At 38.7% G+C, this 11,403-nt stretch overlaps 1 pseudogene; it reads right to left on the reverse strand.

Moving 5' to 3' along the window:
* Positions 1-587: 587 nt before the first annotated feature.
* On the reverse strand, positions 588-1,260 carry LOC117980093 (ATP synthase subunit a-like; annotated as a pseudogene).
* Positions 1,261-11,403: the final 10,143 nt, after the last annotated feature.

The following is an 11,403-nucleotide window of genomic DNA, read 5'->3' on the forward strand; positions in this document are numbered from 1 at the left end:
TTGAGCTGTAGATTCCATCAGAGATAGTAAACGGGGCCTCGAAATATTCTAAGACTTGTAGAAGGGTCAAGCAAATTCCTAAGGTAATTGTGATGGATAGTGCTTGAAGTATCTGCTTTCTACTACTTTCTATCAGGCTGTGGTGAGCCCAGGTAGTTGAAACTCCTGATGCAAGTAATACAGATGTATTCAGGAGAGGGACTTCTAAGGGGTTGAGGGGAAAAATGCCTGTTGGGTGTCAATGTCCTCCTAGCTCTGGAGTTGGGGCTAGGCTAGAGTGGTAGAATGCCCAGAATAAACCAGCAAAAAAGAATACTTCTGAGATAACGAATAGAATTACTCCATATCGGAGGCCTTTTTGGACAATTGATGTGTGGGGGCCTTGAAATGTACTTTCTTGGATAATGTCACGTCATCACTGGTATATATAGTTAGTGTGTTGGTTAGTAAGCCTAGGGTTAAAAGGGTGATAGAGTTAAAGTGAAATCACATGGCCAGGCCAGATGTTATTAGGAGAGCTGAGAGAGCTCCTGTTAGTGGTCAGGGGCTGGGTTTGACTATATGGTAGGCATGTGTTTGGTGGGACATTATGTGTTTTCATATAGGTAAAGGCTTACAAGTAGTGCAAAGACATAGGCCTGAATAAGGGCTACGGTGAATTCAAGGATGCTCAGTAAGATTAGAATAAAGAAGGCCATTGAAGCTCTGGGAAGACTGATAGTTGATAGTACTAGTGTGGCTCCTCCTCCGATATAAATGCATTAGTAGGTGTCTGGCTGTAAGGTTGGCTGTTAATCGCACAGCTAATGCCATTGGTTGAATGAATAGGCTAATAGTTTCAATGATCACTAGCATAGAGATAAGTGGTATAGGTGTGCCTTGTGGCTAAAGAGGTTTTCGTCTTAAAGCAGAAGCCTATAATTACTGCACCTGCTCATAAGGGGATTGCTATACCTAGATTTATTGATAATTGGGTAGTTGGTGTAAATTAATGGGGTAGAGGCCCGAGGAGATTGGTTGAGGCAATGAAGAGAATTAGGAAGATCAGTATAAGGGATCAGGTTTGTCCTTTAATGTTACGGGTAATATTATTTGTTTTAGTACAAGTTGAATTAGTCACTGTTGAATGGAAATCAGTTGGTTACTAATTAGATGACTGGAGGTTGGAAATAGTTTGGTGGGAAATAAAATGATTAATACTACTGCGGGTAGGCCTAGAATTGTCAGGGTAGTAAAAGGGGTAAATAGATTTTCTTTCATTTTAATTCTCAGAGAGCTTTATGTTTTTGCATTTTGATTATTTTTGGTATAGGGGATGTATAATGAAATTTAATAATTTTAACTGAATAATGGAGAATAAAGTTATGGTTATTGACAGAATGACAATGGATTATGTGGAAGTATCTAGTTGAGGCATTCACTGCAGAGAGGTGTAGATCCGCTCAGTCTTTAACTTAAAAGTTTAATGCTAGATAGCTTTACAGTGATATTATAGTGTGGACATGGATCAGGTTTCGAAGCATTTTAAGGGGGTTAATTCCAGGACAATAGGTATAACACTGTGGTTGGACCCACAAATTTCTGAGCACTGTCCATAGTAAAGGCCTGGTCATGTAGCAGTTAGGGTGGTTTGATTTAGGCATCCAGGGATTGCATCCGTTTTCAGGCCCAATGAGGGGATAGTTCATGAGTGCAGGACATCTTCAGATGAGATTAATGTACGGATGGGGATATCTATTGGGAGAATTGTTTGGTTATCAACTTTGAGGAGTTGAAGTTCTCCTGGCTTTAAGTCTGCTGTTGGAATTATATAAGAATTGAAGCCTAATTCTTCACAGTCTGTACATTCATAGTTTCAATATTATTGGTGGCCAATTGCTTTGACTGTAAGAGCAGGGTTGTTAATTTCATCTGTTATTTACAGAATATGTAGGGATGGGAGAGCAAATAAAATTAAGATAATGGCAAGCAAAATAGTTCACACAGTCTCGATTTCTTAGGCATCTATGGTGCTAGTATGAGTTAATTTTGTTGTGAATATTAGGGAAATAATGTATAGGACTAGGGAACTAATTAGGAAAATAATTGTAAGAGTGTGGTCATGGAAAGTGAGTAGTTCTTCTATAATAAGGGATGTAGCATCTTGAAGTCCTAATTGAACTGCATGAGCCATTAAGACATATAGGATTTAACCTATAAACTAACTTTGACAAAGTTATGGAATAATTTTACTAATATCTTATCGAGAGAGTCATGGGGTTATTGGACTGGCTTGAAACCAGTTTCTGGAGTTTTGATTCCTTCCTTTCTCACTTAGGTTTTCACACAGGTTGGCTCTTCAAATGTGTGGTAAGGTGGTGGACAGCTGTAAAGTCACTCTAAATTAGTAGATGATTGTGCAATTGTACTTTTCATTTTGAAGCAAAGGCCTCTCAGATCATAACGATTATTAGTATAACAGCTGTTAGTGAGATAAATGAGCCTATGGATGAGACAATATTTCATATGGTGTACACATCAGAGTAATTGGAGTAACGTCGAGGCATACCCGATAGGCTGAGGAAGTGCTGTGGAAAAAAGGTTAAGTTAACACCTATGAATATAATGGTGAAGTGGATTTTAGCATAGGTCTGATTAAATGTATAACCTGAAAATAGGGGGAATCAGTGGACAAAGCCTCCTGTAATGGCAAATATTGCTCCTATTGATAGAACGTAGTGGAAATGGGCTACAACATAGTATGTGTCGTGTAAGACAATATCTAGTGATGAATTAGCTAGTACGATGTCGGTTAAACCTCCTACTCTGTAAAGGAAAATGAATCCTAGGGCTCAGAATATTGCGGGAGATCATCTGATGTTACCGCGGTGCAGGGTAGCTAATCAGCTAAAGACCTTGATGCCAGTAGGGATGGCAATTATTATGGTAGTGGAGGTGAAGTATGCTAGTGTGTCTATGTCTATTCCTACTGTAAATATATGGTGAGCCCATACGATAAATCCAAAGATGCCAACTGATATCATGGCTCATACTATGCCCATGTACACAAATGGTTCCTTTTTTCCAGAATAATATGTTGCGATGTGGGAGATTATCCCGAAGCCCGGTAGGATAAGGATGTAGACTTCAGGGCGACCAAAGAACCAGAATAAATGTTGGAACAAGATGGGGTCACCCCACAAGCAGGGTCAAAAGAAGTACTGTTGAGGTTATGGTCAGTTAATAGCATAGCAATGCCGGCGGCTAGGACTGGGAGGGAAAGGAGTAGAGGACTGCCATAATGAGGACTGAGCAGACGAAAAGCGGTGTTGGATACTGGGATATGGTTGGGGGTTTTATGTTAATAATTAATAATAAAATTAATGGCCCCTAAAATAGAAAAAAAACACCTGCTAAGTGGAACGAGAAGATGGTCAGAGCCACAGAGGCTTCTGCATGTGCTAGGTTTCCTGCTAAAGGGGGACAAACTGTCCAGCTGGTTCCAGCACTGGCTTGTACTATTGAAGACGCAAGGAGGAGTAGAAAAGATAGGGGGAAAAGCCAGAAGCTGATATTATTTATTCAGGGGAATGCCATGTCGAGTCAACCAATAGTCAGAGGGACTAGCCAGTTGCCAAAAACCCCTATCATGATCAGTGTTACCATAAAGAAAATTATAACGAAATGCGTGGGCGGTAACAATAACATTGTAGATCCGATCATCTCCTAACAGAGTTCCTGGTTGGCCTAGTTCTGCTCGAATTAGAAGGCTTAAGGCGGTGCCTACTACCCCGGTTCAGGCGCCATAGCAGGTATAGTGTTCCGATATCTTTGTGGTTAGTTGAAAACAATCAACGATTGATGAACATAAGTGGGGGAAAGGTAAAGTGGCTGAGTAAGCATTAGACTGTAAATCTAAAGACAGAGGTCAAGGCCTCTTTTTAGCAGCTCTGAGGTGATTTCTCATGTTGAACTGAAAATTCAAAGGAGCAGCTTCAATCCTGCTGGGGCTTCTCTGCCTTTCTCCCCCAATGACGGTGGGAGTAAATTGAAGCCAGTTGATTAGGGTGTTTAGCTGTTAACTAAATTTTATTCGTGGTTTGAATTCCACCAATCTCATAAGGGCTTAGCTTAATTACAGCGGTTGATTTGCGTTCAGTTGATGCAGTATAGAGTCTTGCAGTGTTTAGATCTGTTACAGAAATTAAGAGTAACTTACTTACTAAGGGCTTTGAAGGTTCTTGGTCTTATTTAACCTATATTTCTAAGTTATAGTTAGTATTAATGGAGAGATGGGTAAGAGGAGGGTAGAAGAGATGACAAGTGGGGGGAAGAGTAGTGTGGGTTCTGTGTTTTCAAATTGTCATTTTATTTTCATATTGTTAGATATTGGGGAATAGTGTTACTGATAAGGAATAGACTAGGCATATATAAAAGTACAGGTTGAGTAGGTTATGTTAACTATAATGATTGGGGTAGTAAGGCTATTGTTTTTTGTAAATTCTTGAATGATGATTCATTTAGAAAGTAACCCTGTTAATGGGGATAAACCTCCTAAGGATAGTAGAATTAGTGGAATTACAGGTGTCAACCATGCTCATTCGTTTCAGGTGTGAGATAGTGATAGGGTTCTGGTGCTTATACTCTGGTTGAGTGCTAGAAATGCGGTTGTTGTTAGGATAAAGTAAATAATCAGGTTTAGGGTAGTAATGTTTGGATTATAAATTAGTACTGCTGTTGTTCAACCTATGTGAGTGACTGAGGAGTAGGCTAGGATTTTACACAGTTGTTTGATTAAGTCCCCCTCAACCACCCACTATAATGGATAGGATTGTGACAGGAGGATGTTCGTGTTTGTTGATGAAAAGTTTGAAACACAATTGAGATAGGAGCTAGTTTTTGTCATGTGAGGAGAAGTATACCAGACATCAAAGAGATTCCCTGAATTACCTCTGAGACTCAGAAGTGAAAGGGGGCTATTCCTAGTTTTATTACTAGGGCCACTATTATTATTAAGGATAAGAATTGATTGATAGTGTATTATAGTTCATTGTCCGGAGAACAGGTTATTGGAAAGGATATCTGTTATGAGAATTATAGATGTGGTTGCTTGTGTAAGGAAATATTTGGTGGCTGCTTCTGTAGAGCAGGGATTTATTTTTTTAATTAAGATTGGGGTAAGGGCTAGTATGTTTGTTTCTAGCCCTGTTCAGATGAGAAATCAGTGTGAGCCTAGCATTGTGATAAAAGTTCCTGTGAAAACGGTGAGGGCAATAATAAGTTGAGGTAAGGGATTAATTAGTATGGGAAGGATATAACCAACATTTTTGGTATATGGGCCCAATAGCTTATTTAGCTGACCTTAATCTAGGATGTGGTGTGATAGGTAGCACAGATAATTTTGGATTCTCAGAGGTAGGTTAAATTCCTATAGTACTAGAAATTAGAGGATTTTAACCTCTATTGTTTACTCTATCAAAGTAATTCTTTTGTCTGACATATTTCCTATGTTTGGGGTGGGATGCTGGAAATTAGGACAAGCATTGAGATATATCATATGCAAAATGCTAGCATAAGTGGTAGGAAGTTTTTTCATAAAAGATGTATGAGTTGGTCATAGTGGAATCGAGTGTATGCCATTCGAATTCATAAAAATAGAGTGGTTAAAAGAAGGGTCTTGGTAATGAAATTTGTGGTGTACAGTTCTGGTAAATATATAGTGTGTAGTGCTCCTAGGAAAATAGTAGTAGTTAGGGCATTTATTATGATAATATTCATATATTCTGCTATAAAGAAGAGGGCAAATGACCTTGTGGCGTATTCAATGTTGAAGCCTGAGACTAACTCTGACTCTCCTTCTGCTAGATCAAAAGGGGCTTGGTTAGTTTCTGCTAGAGTGGAGATGAATCATATTATGGCTAGAGGCCACGATGGTAGGAGCAGTCAGAGGAATTCTTGCATTGTGATGAGTGTGTATAAGTTAAATGAGCCGCTTATCAGTAGAACTGATAGCAGGATAATGGCTAGGGTGACCTTATATGAAATTGTCTGGGCCACAGCTCGTAATGCACTGATCAGTGCATATTTTGAATTTGATGCTCATTCTGATCATAGAGTAGACAGCCTGGCTTGATGTTGCTAGTATAAATAGGAGGCCTATATTAAAATTAATTAGACGATCTGGTATAGGGAGGGGAGTTCATAAAAGGAGAGCAATGGAAAGGGCTAGTGTTGAAGCAATAATATAAAGGGTAATAGTGGATGTTGAGGGCCATAAGGGTTCTTTGGTGAAAAGTTTTATTCCATCAGCGAATGGCTGAAGCAGCCCATAGGGACCTACAATTTTGGGTCTTTGCATAGTTGTGTATAGCCTAAGATTTTTCATTCGATGAGTGTAAGGAATGCTATAGCAATAAGAGTGGGGATAATAAGTAGGAGAAGGTTAATTATAGGCATATTGTTAAGAAAAGGAGTTGAACCTCTGATTATAAAATTTTAAGTTTTATGCAATTACCAGGCTCTGCCATCTTAACAAACCCTGTTCCTGGGTAGGGTGTGTGATGGTTTGTTAGACTGAGATAGCATCATTTATGAGGCGAGGGTGCTTTATGAAGTGGGCACTATTTTGTCCTTTTGTACTAGGAGAAATGTTAAATAGATAGAAACCAACCTGGATTACTCCAGTCTGACCTCAGATCAGGTAGGACTTTAATCACTGAAGAAACAAACCCTTAATAGCAGCTACACCATTAGGATGTCCTGATCCAACATTGAGGTCATAAACACTATTGTTGACATGGACTGTAGAATAGGATTGTGCTGTTATCCCTAGGATAACTTATTCCGTTCATCAAATTAATTGAGTCAACGTATGTTAACTCGCTTAGACTAGTGCGGTCTTAGTTTACGTCGTTCAGAGGTTGAATTATGCTCCGGGGTCACCCCAAACAACATTTTTAATGCAGGGATAGTAGGCTAGGGCCTGTTGGCTTGTTTGAGTTTTTATTTGTATTAATGAATTAAAGCTCCATAGGGTCTTCTCGTCTTATTTTTTTTATATCCACCTCTTCACTGATAGGTCAATTTCACTGATTAAAAGTAAGAGACAGCTGAACCCTCGTGTAGCAATTCGTACAAGTCCCTATTTAGGGAACAAGTGATTATGCTACCTTTGCATGGTCAGGATACCGTGGCAGTTGAACATATGTCTCTGGGCAGGCAGTGCCTCTAATACTGGTAATGCTAGAGGTGATGTTTTTGGTAAACAGGCAGGGTAAGATTTGCTGAGTTCCTTTTACTTGTTGTAAACTTTCCTTAGAGCATGCCTTTGTTGAGTTAACAGTGTAAATAATAGGGTACTTATTATATCGTTTATTAATATTAGGCTGTTAACTGCCAGTGGGTTATTCTGGTCTGATGTAAGCTTATGCAATGGAGAATGTCTTCATGTTACTTATATTAACATTATTGCTTCTATTAAGTAGTAGATTAGTCCAATGTGATGTTAGGAGTACAGTAGAGTGATTAGAATTTAAGATAGTTAGATGTTGAGCTTAAATGCTTTCTTAACTGGTGGTTGCTTTTGGGCCAACTATGGTGGTAATATTTTTTACTCTCTGTAGGAAGGTTGCTTCCTAGGGTCTAAAGAGCTGTCCCTCTTTAGACTGACAGTTAAACTTACTGGGAAATTAAGTAATTCTGTGGGAAAGTTTAAAGTTGAACTAAGATTCTATCTTGGACAACCAGCTATCACCAGGCTTGGTAGACTTGTCACCACTACTCATGAATCTTCCCACTATTTTGCCATGTAGGTGAGTGTGCTCTTTCAGCTATTCTTGGGTAGCTCATCTGGTTTTGGGGGACTTGGCTATAGTTTTCTGTGTAAAGTATTTCTAGTTAATACATTATGCAGAAAGTATAAGGGCTTGTCCTTGCTTTTTAGTGCTTGATATAGTTCTTTCATCTTTCCCTTATGATACTATGTCTATTGCACCAGGGTAAAAATTGCTGTTGCCTAAACTTTTTTCTAAGGTAAATCGTTTGATTAAGATAGTTTAATAGTATTTTTAGCGAGGTTTGGGGCTAGAGTTGGCTCAAAGTGATCAGGTCACAATGAAATCTTCCAGGTGTAAGCTGGATGCTTTGGTTTAAGCTACACTTTGGTTTGTCCAAGCGCACTTCCCAGTATGCTTACCATGTTGCAACTTATCTCCTGTATATGTGCATAGAAAACTATTAGTAATAGTGATTTCTAGAGTAATATTTGAGGAGGGTGACGGGCGGTGTGTGCATGCTTCATGGCCTTATTCAACCAAGCACTCTGCTCTTGGTTTACTGCTAAATCCTCCTTGAGCCCTTAGATTTCCTAAAGGTTGTTGTGAGATTTTCTGGACATAGAAAATGTAGCCAATTTTGTGCCACCTCATGGGCTACACCTTGACCTAATGTTTTTATGTGTGTACTTGTACTTACTTTGTGACCTTTTTAGGGTTTGCTGAAGATGGCGGTATATAGGCTGGGGGCAAGAGGTGGTGAGGAGCACCAGGGTTTATCGATTATAGAACAGGCTCCTTTAGAGGGATATAAAGCACCGCCAAGTCCTTTGAATTTTAAGCTGTTGCTTGTGGTACTCTGGTGAATGGTTTTGTTAATATAACTATTAGAGTTTAGGGCTAAGCATAGTGGTGTATCTAATCCAAGTTTGGATTTTAGCTATTGTGTCTTCAGGATATTAAAGTCACTTTCATAGTATATTTTATGTCAGCTGGAGTTTTTTACAGCTTAGATGGAGCTTAGCTTTATTGAAGGTAGACCTTAAACACTCTTTACGCCAAGTTCTATTAGCTCGAGTTAATCTTATGGCCGCAGTGGCTGGCACAAAATTAACCAACCCTAAATATTAGTATGGCTTGGTCAAACTTTCGTTTATTACTAAGGATTTATCACTGCTGTTTCCCTTGGGGGTATGGTTGAGCAAAGTGTTTTGAGCTGCATTCGTGCATGCTTGATACCTGCTCCTTTTGAGCCGGTGATCCAGAGGTCATTTTCACTGGGGTGGGGATGCTTGCATGTGTAATCCTACTAAGAGCTAATGAAAAGGCCAGTTTGTTTATCTGTTTACCTACTAAAAGACATCTTGGTTGCTTTGATGTTTTCGCAAAAATTATAAATGAAGCTACTAAAAACATCCATGTGCAGGTTTTTGTGTAGATACATAGTAATTTTTAAGAGTGTAAAATTGTCAAAAATTAATCAAAACTTGTAGAAGACATTGATCAAGTATGTCTATTGTCCCAGGTAATGCTTGTATTTTACAGCCTTCTTTCCTTTTTTTGAACCAAAGCAGAGGATTTGGTAGGTCTCTCAAGCATCATGACTAAGAATATGAGAGAAGTAGATTTTATTAATGAATATGTTCATACTTATCTGAAGCATTTTTTTCTGCATTTTCTGCTGAAGCATAAAATGGCTGTGGGAGGAAGCCCTTTTCCCTTGAACTAAACCTCAGGAAGGCCAATGATCTGTGATAAATACCCGATTTGCCTGTCCTTCTTGTAGCTTCCAGAATGAGAACAGAAAAGCTAGAACTGGAAAGAGACTCAGCAGATACCCACCCCACCTCATTTGTTTTGTAAATATAGGAACTGCAATCCAGAAAGGCTATGTGCTTCCTGTAAAGTCACATGACGAAGTTGGCACATCTCAATGGGAACCCAGTTTCACTGACCCACTGCCTCTTCCTTTGGTACCATATGTCTTGAAATAGCTTTTGTTTTAAAATTTCATTATTGCTTTCCGACTTTATAATGGTGTTGACCTTAATCTCATTGCAATTAAATGACTTCTTCTTTCACATGATTCCTTGTGGGTAGAATTACACACAATTACTGCAGTACAGCATAAATTCCAGAGCTACTGTTAACTAGAAATGATGAGTAAGTACAGGATGACCTTTGCTGATCAAATATGGAAACAGAAGAGGTACCCCAGATTGTGAAGAGGGTAAAGTTGCTCAACATATTCATGTGTATCTATGTATGTTCAGGCCTGCAAACTGTGCAAGCTGTGGGGGTCACTGTGAGTTCACATGTTTGATTAACTTATACAACTTTTACCTTGACTCTTTTTTTTTTTTTTTCTTGAGACAGAGTCTCGCTTTGTCACCCAGGCCGGAATGCAGTGGTGCAATCTTGGCTCACTGCAACCTCCGCCTCCTGAGTTCAAGCGATTCTCCTGCTTCAGACTCCCGAGTAGCTGGGGGAGTACAGGCACGTGCCACCACACCTGGCTAATTTTTTGTATTTTTAGTAGAGAAGGGGTTTCACCATGTCAGCCAGGATGGTCTCGATCTCCTGACCTTGTGAGCTTCCCGCCTTGGCCTCCCAAAGTGCTGGGATACCTTGACTCTTAACTTTTCCATTTCCTTTCTTATTTTTCTTCCATGACACAATAAAGACTAAAATACAAATCCTCTGCAGAAGCTATATCACATAAAACATATGCATTATTCTTGAAAAATTATGCAATTTTTATCATTGAGAATAGTATGTTGAAAATAAACTCATTTAGTTAAAATAGGGATAATCACTTCAGCTGAAGATTTCTTTCTATACAAACCAATTTTGTTGTCTTATGGTCACAAATTGGATTTCTAACCTGGAGCAAATTCTCACAGTCATGTAATTGATCATAAAGTAAATTCGAAAAGTGAGAAAAATTAGAATGCATCTAATGCTATAACTAGAAACAAACTCAGAAATATATCTCCCAGTGTTTATATGACCATAGTAAAAGCTCTGTACACATGTGACTGAGTGTAACCATTAGACAAATGTTGAGGATGCAACACTAAATGACGTGCACATTTGACAATCAAACTTTTGGTTTTATTGGTATTGACTATCAAATAATTTAACTCAGAAGATAAGTTTACTTTGAAAATTAAAAAAAATCCCAATGTCTTGTGGGCATGTGTGTGCATGTGTGAGTGTGCAGTGTGTATACTGGAAAATTGCCAGTGTTTCACCATATGTTCTCAAAAACCAGTTATTTTGAATAGTTGAAAAAAAGCATCCCTGCACCTTCAGGTAGTCAAGTGATCTTATTATTATACTGCATCTGATATATCACTTGGTGCTATTGTGGGCACAAGTATATAAAAAAAAACTGGCACTCCTCCTACCTTCCTTTGCCAACACATAAATACCCATAGAAACTCAATATTATCTTAGGATGAAGACCAACACATTTTCTCTGAGATTATTTATACTACTTATATGGCCAAAAAATTTTTTTTGATAAATATCCTTGGTTATTTTTAGTGATCAAGAGGCTCACTCTGTTCTCTACAGAAATTCTATCTTCAGAGCTCTGATATCTCTGGTGGGTTTCTCATACATTGAAATGGGGCAGTAACAATTTTTC

The sequence above is a fragment of the Pan paniscus genome, chromosome 3, assembly GCF_029289425.2.
Source record: "Pan paniscus chromosome 3, NHGRI_mPanPan1-v2.0_pri, whole genome shotgun sequence".
Taxonomy (NCBI): Eukaryota; Metazoa; Chordata; class Mammalia; order Primates; family Hominidae; genus Pan; species Pan paniscus.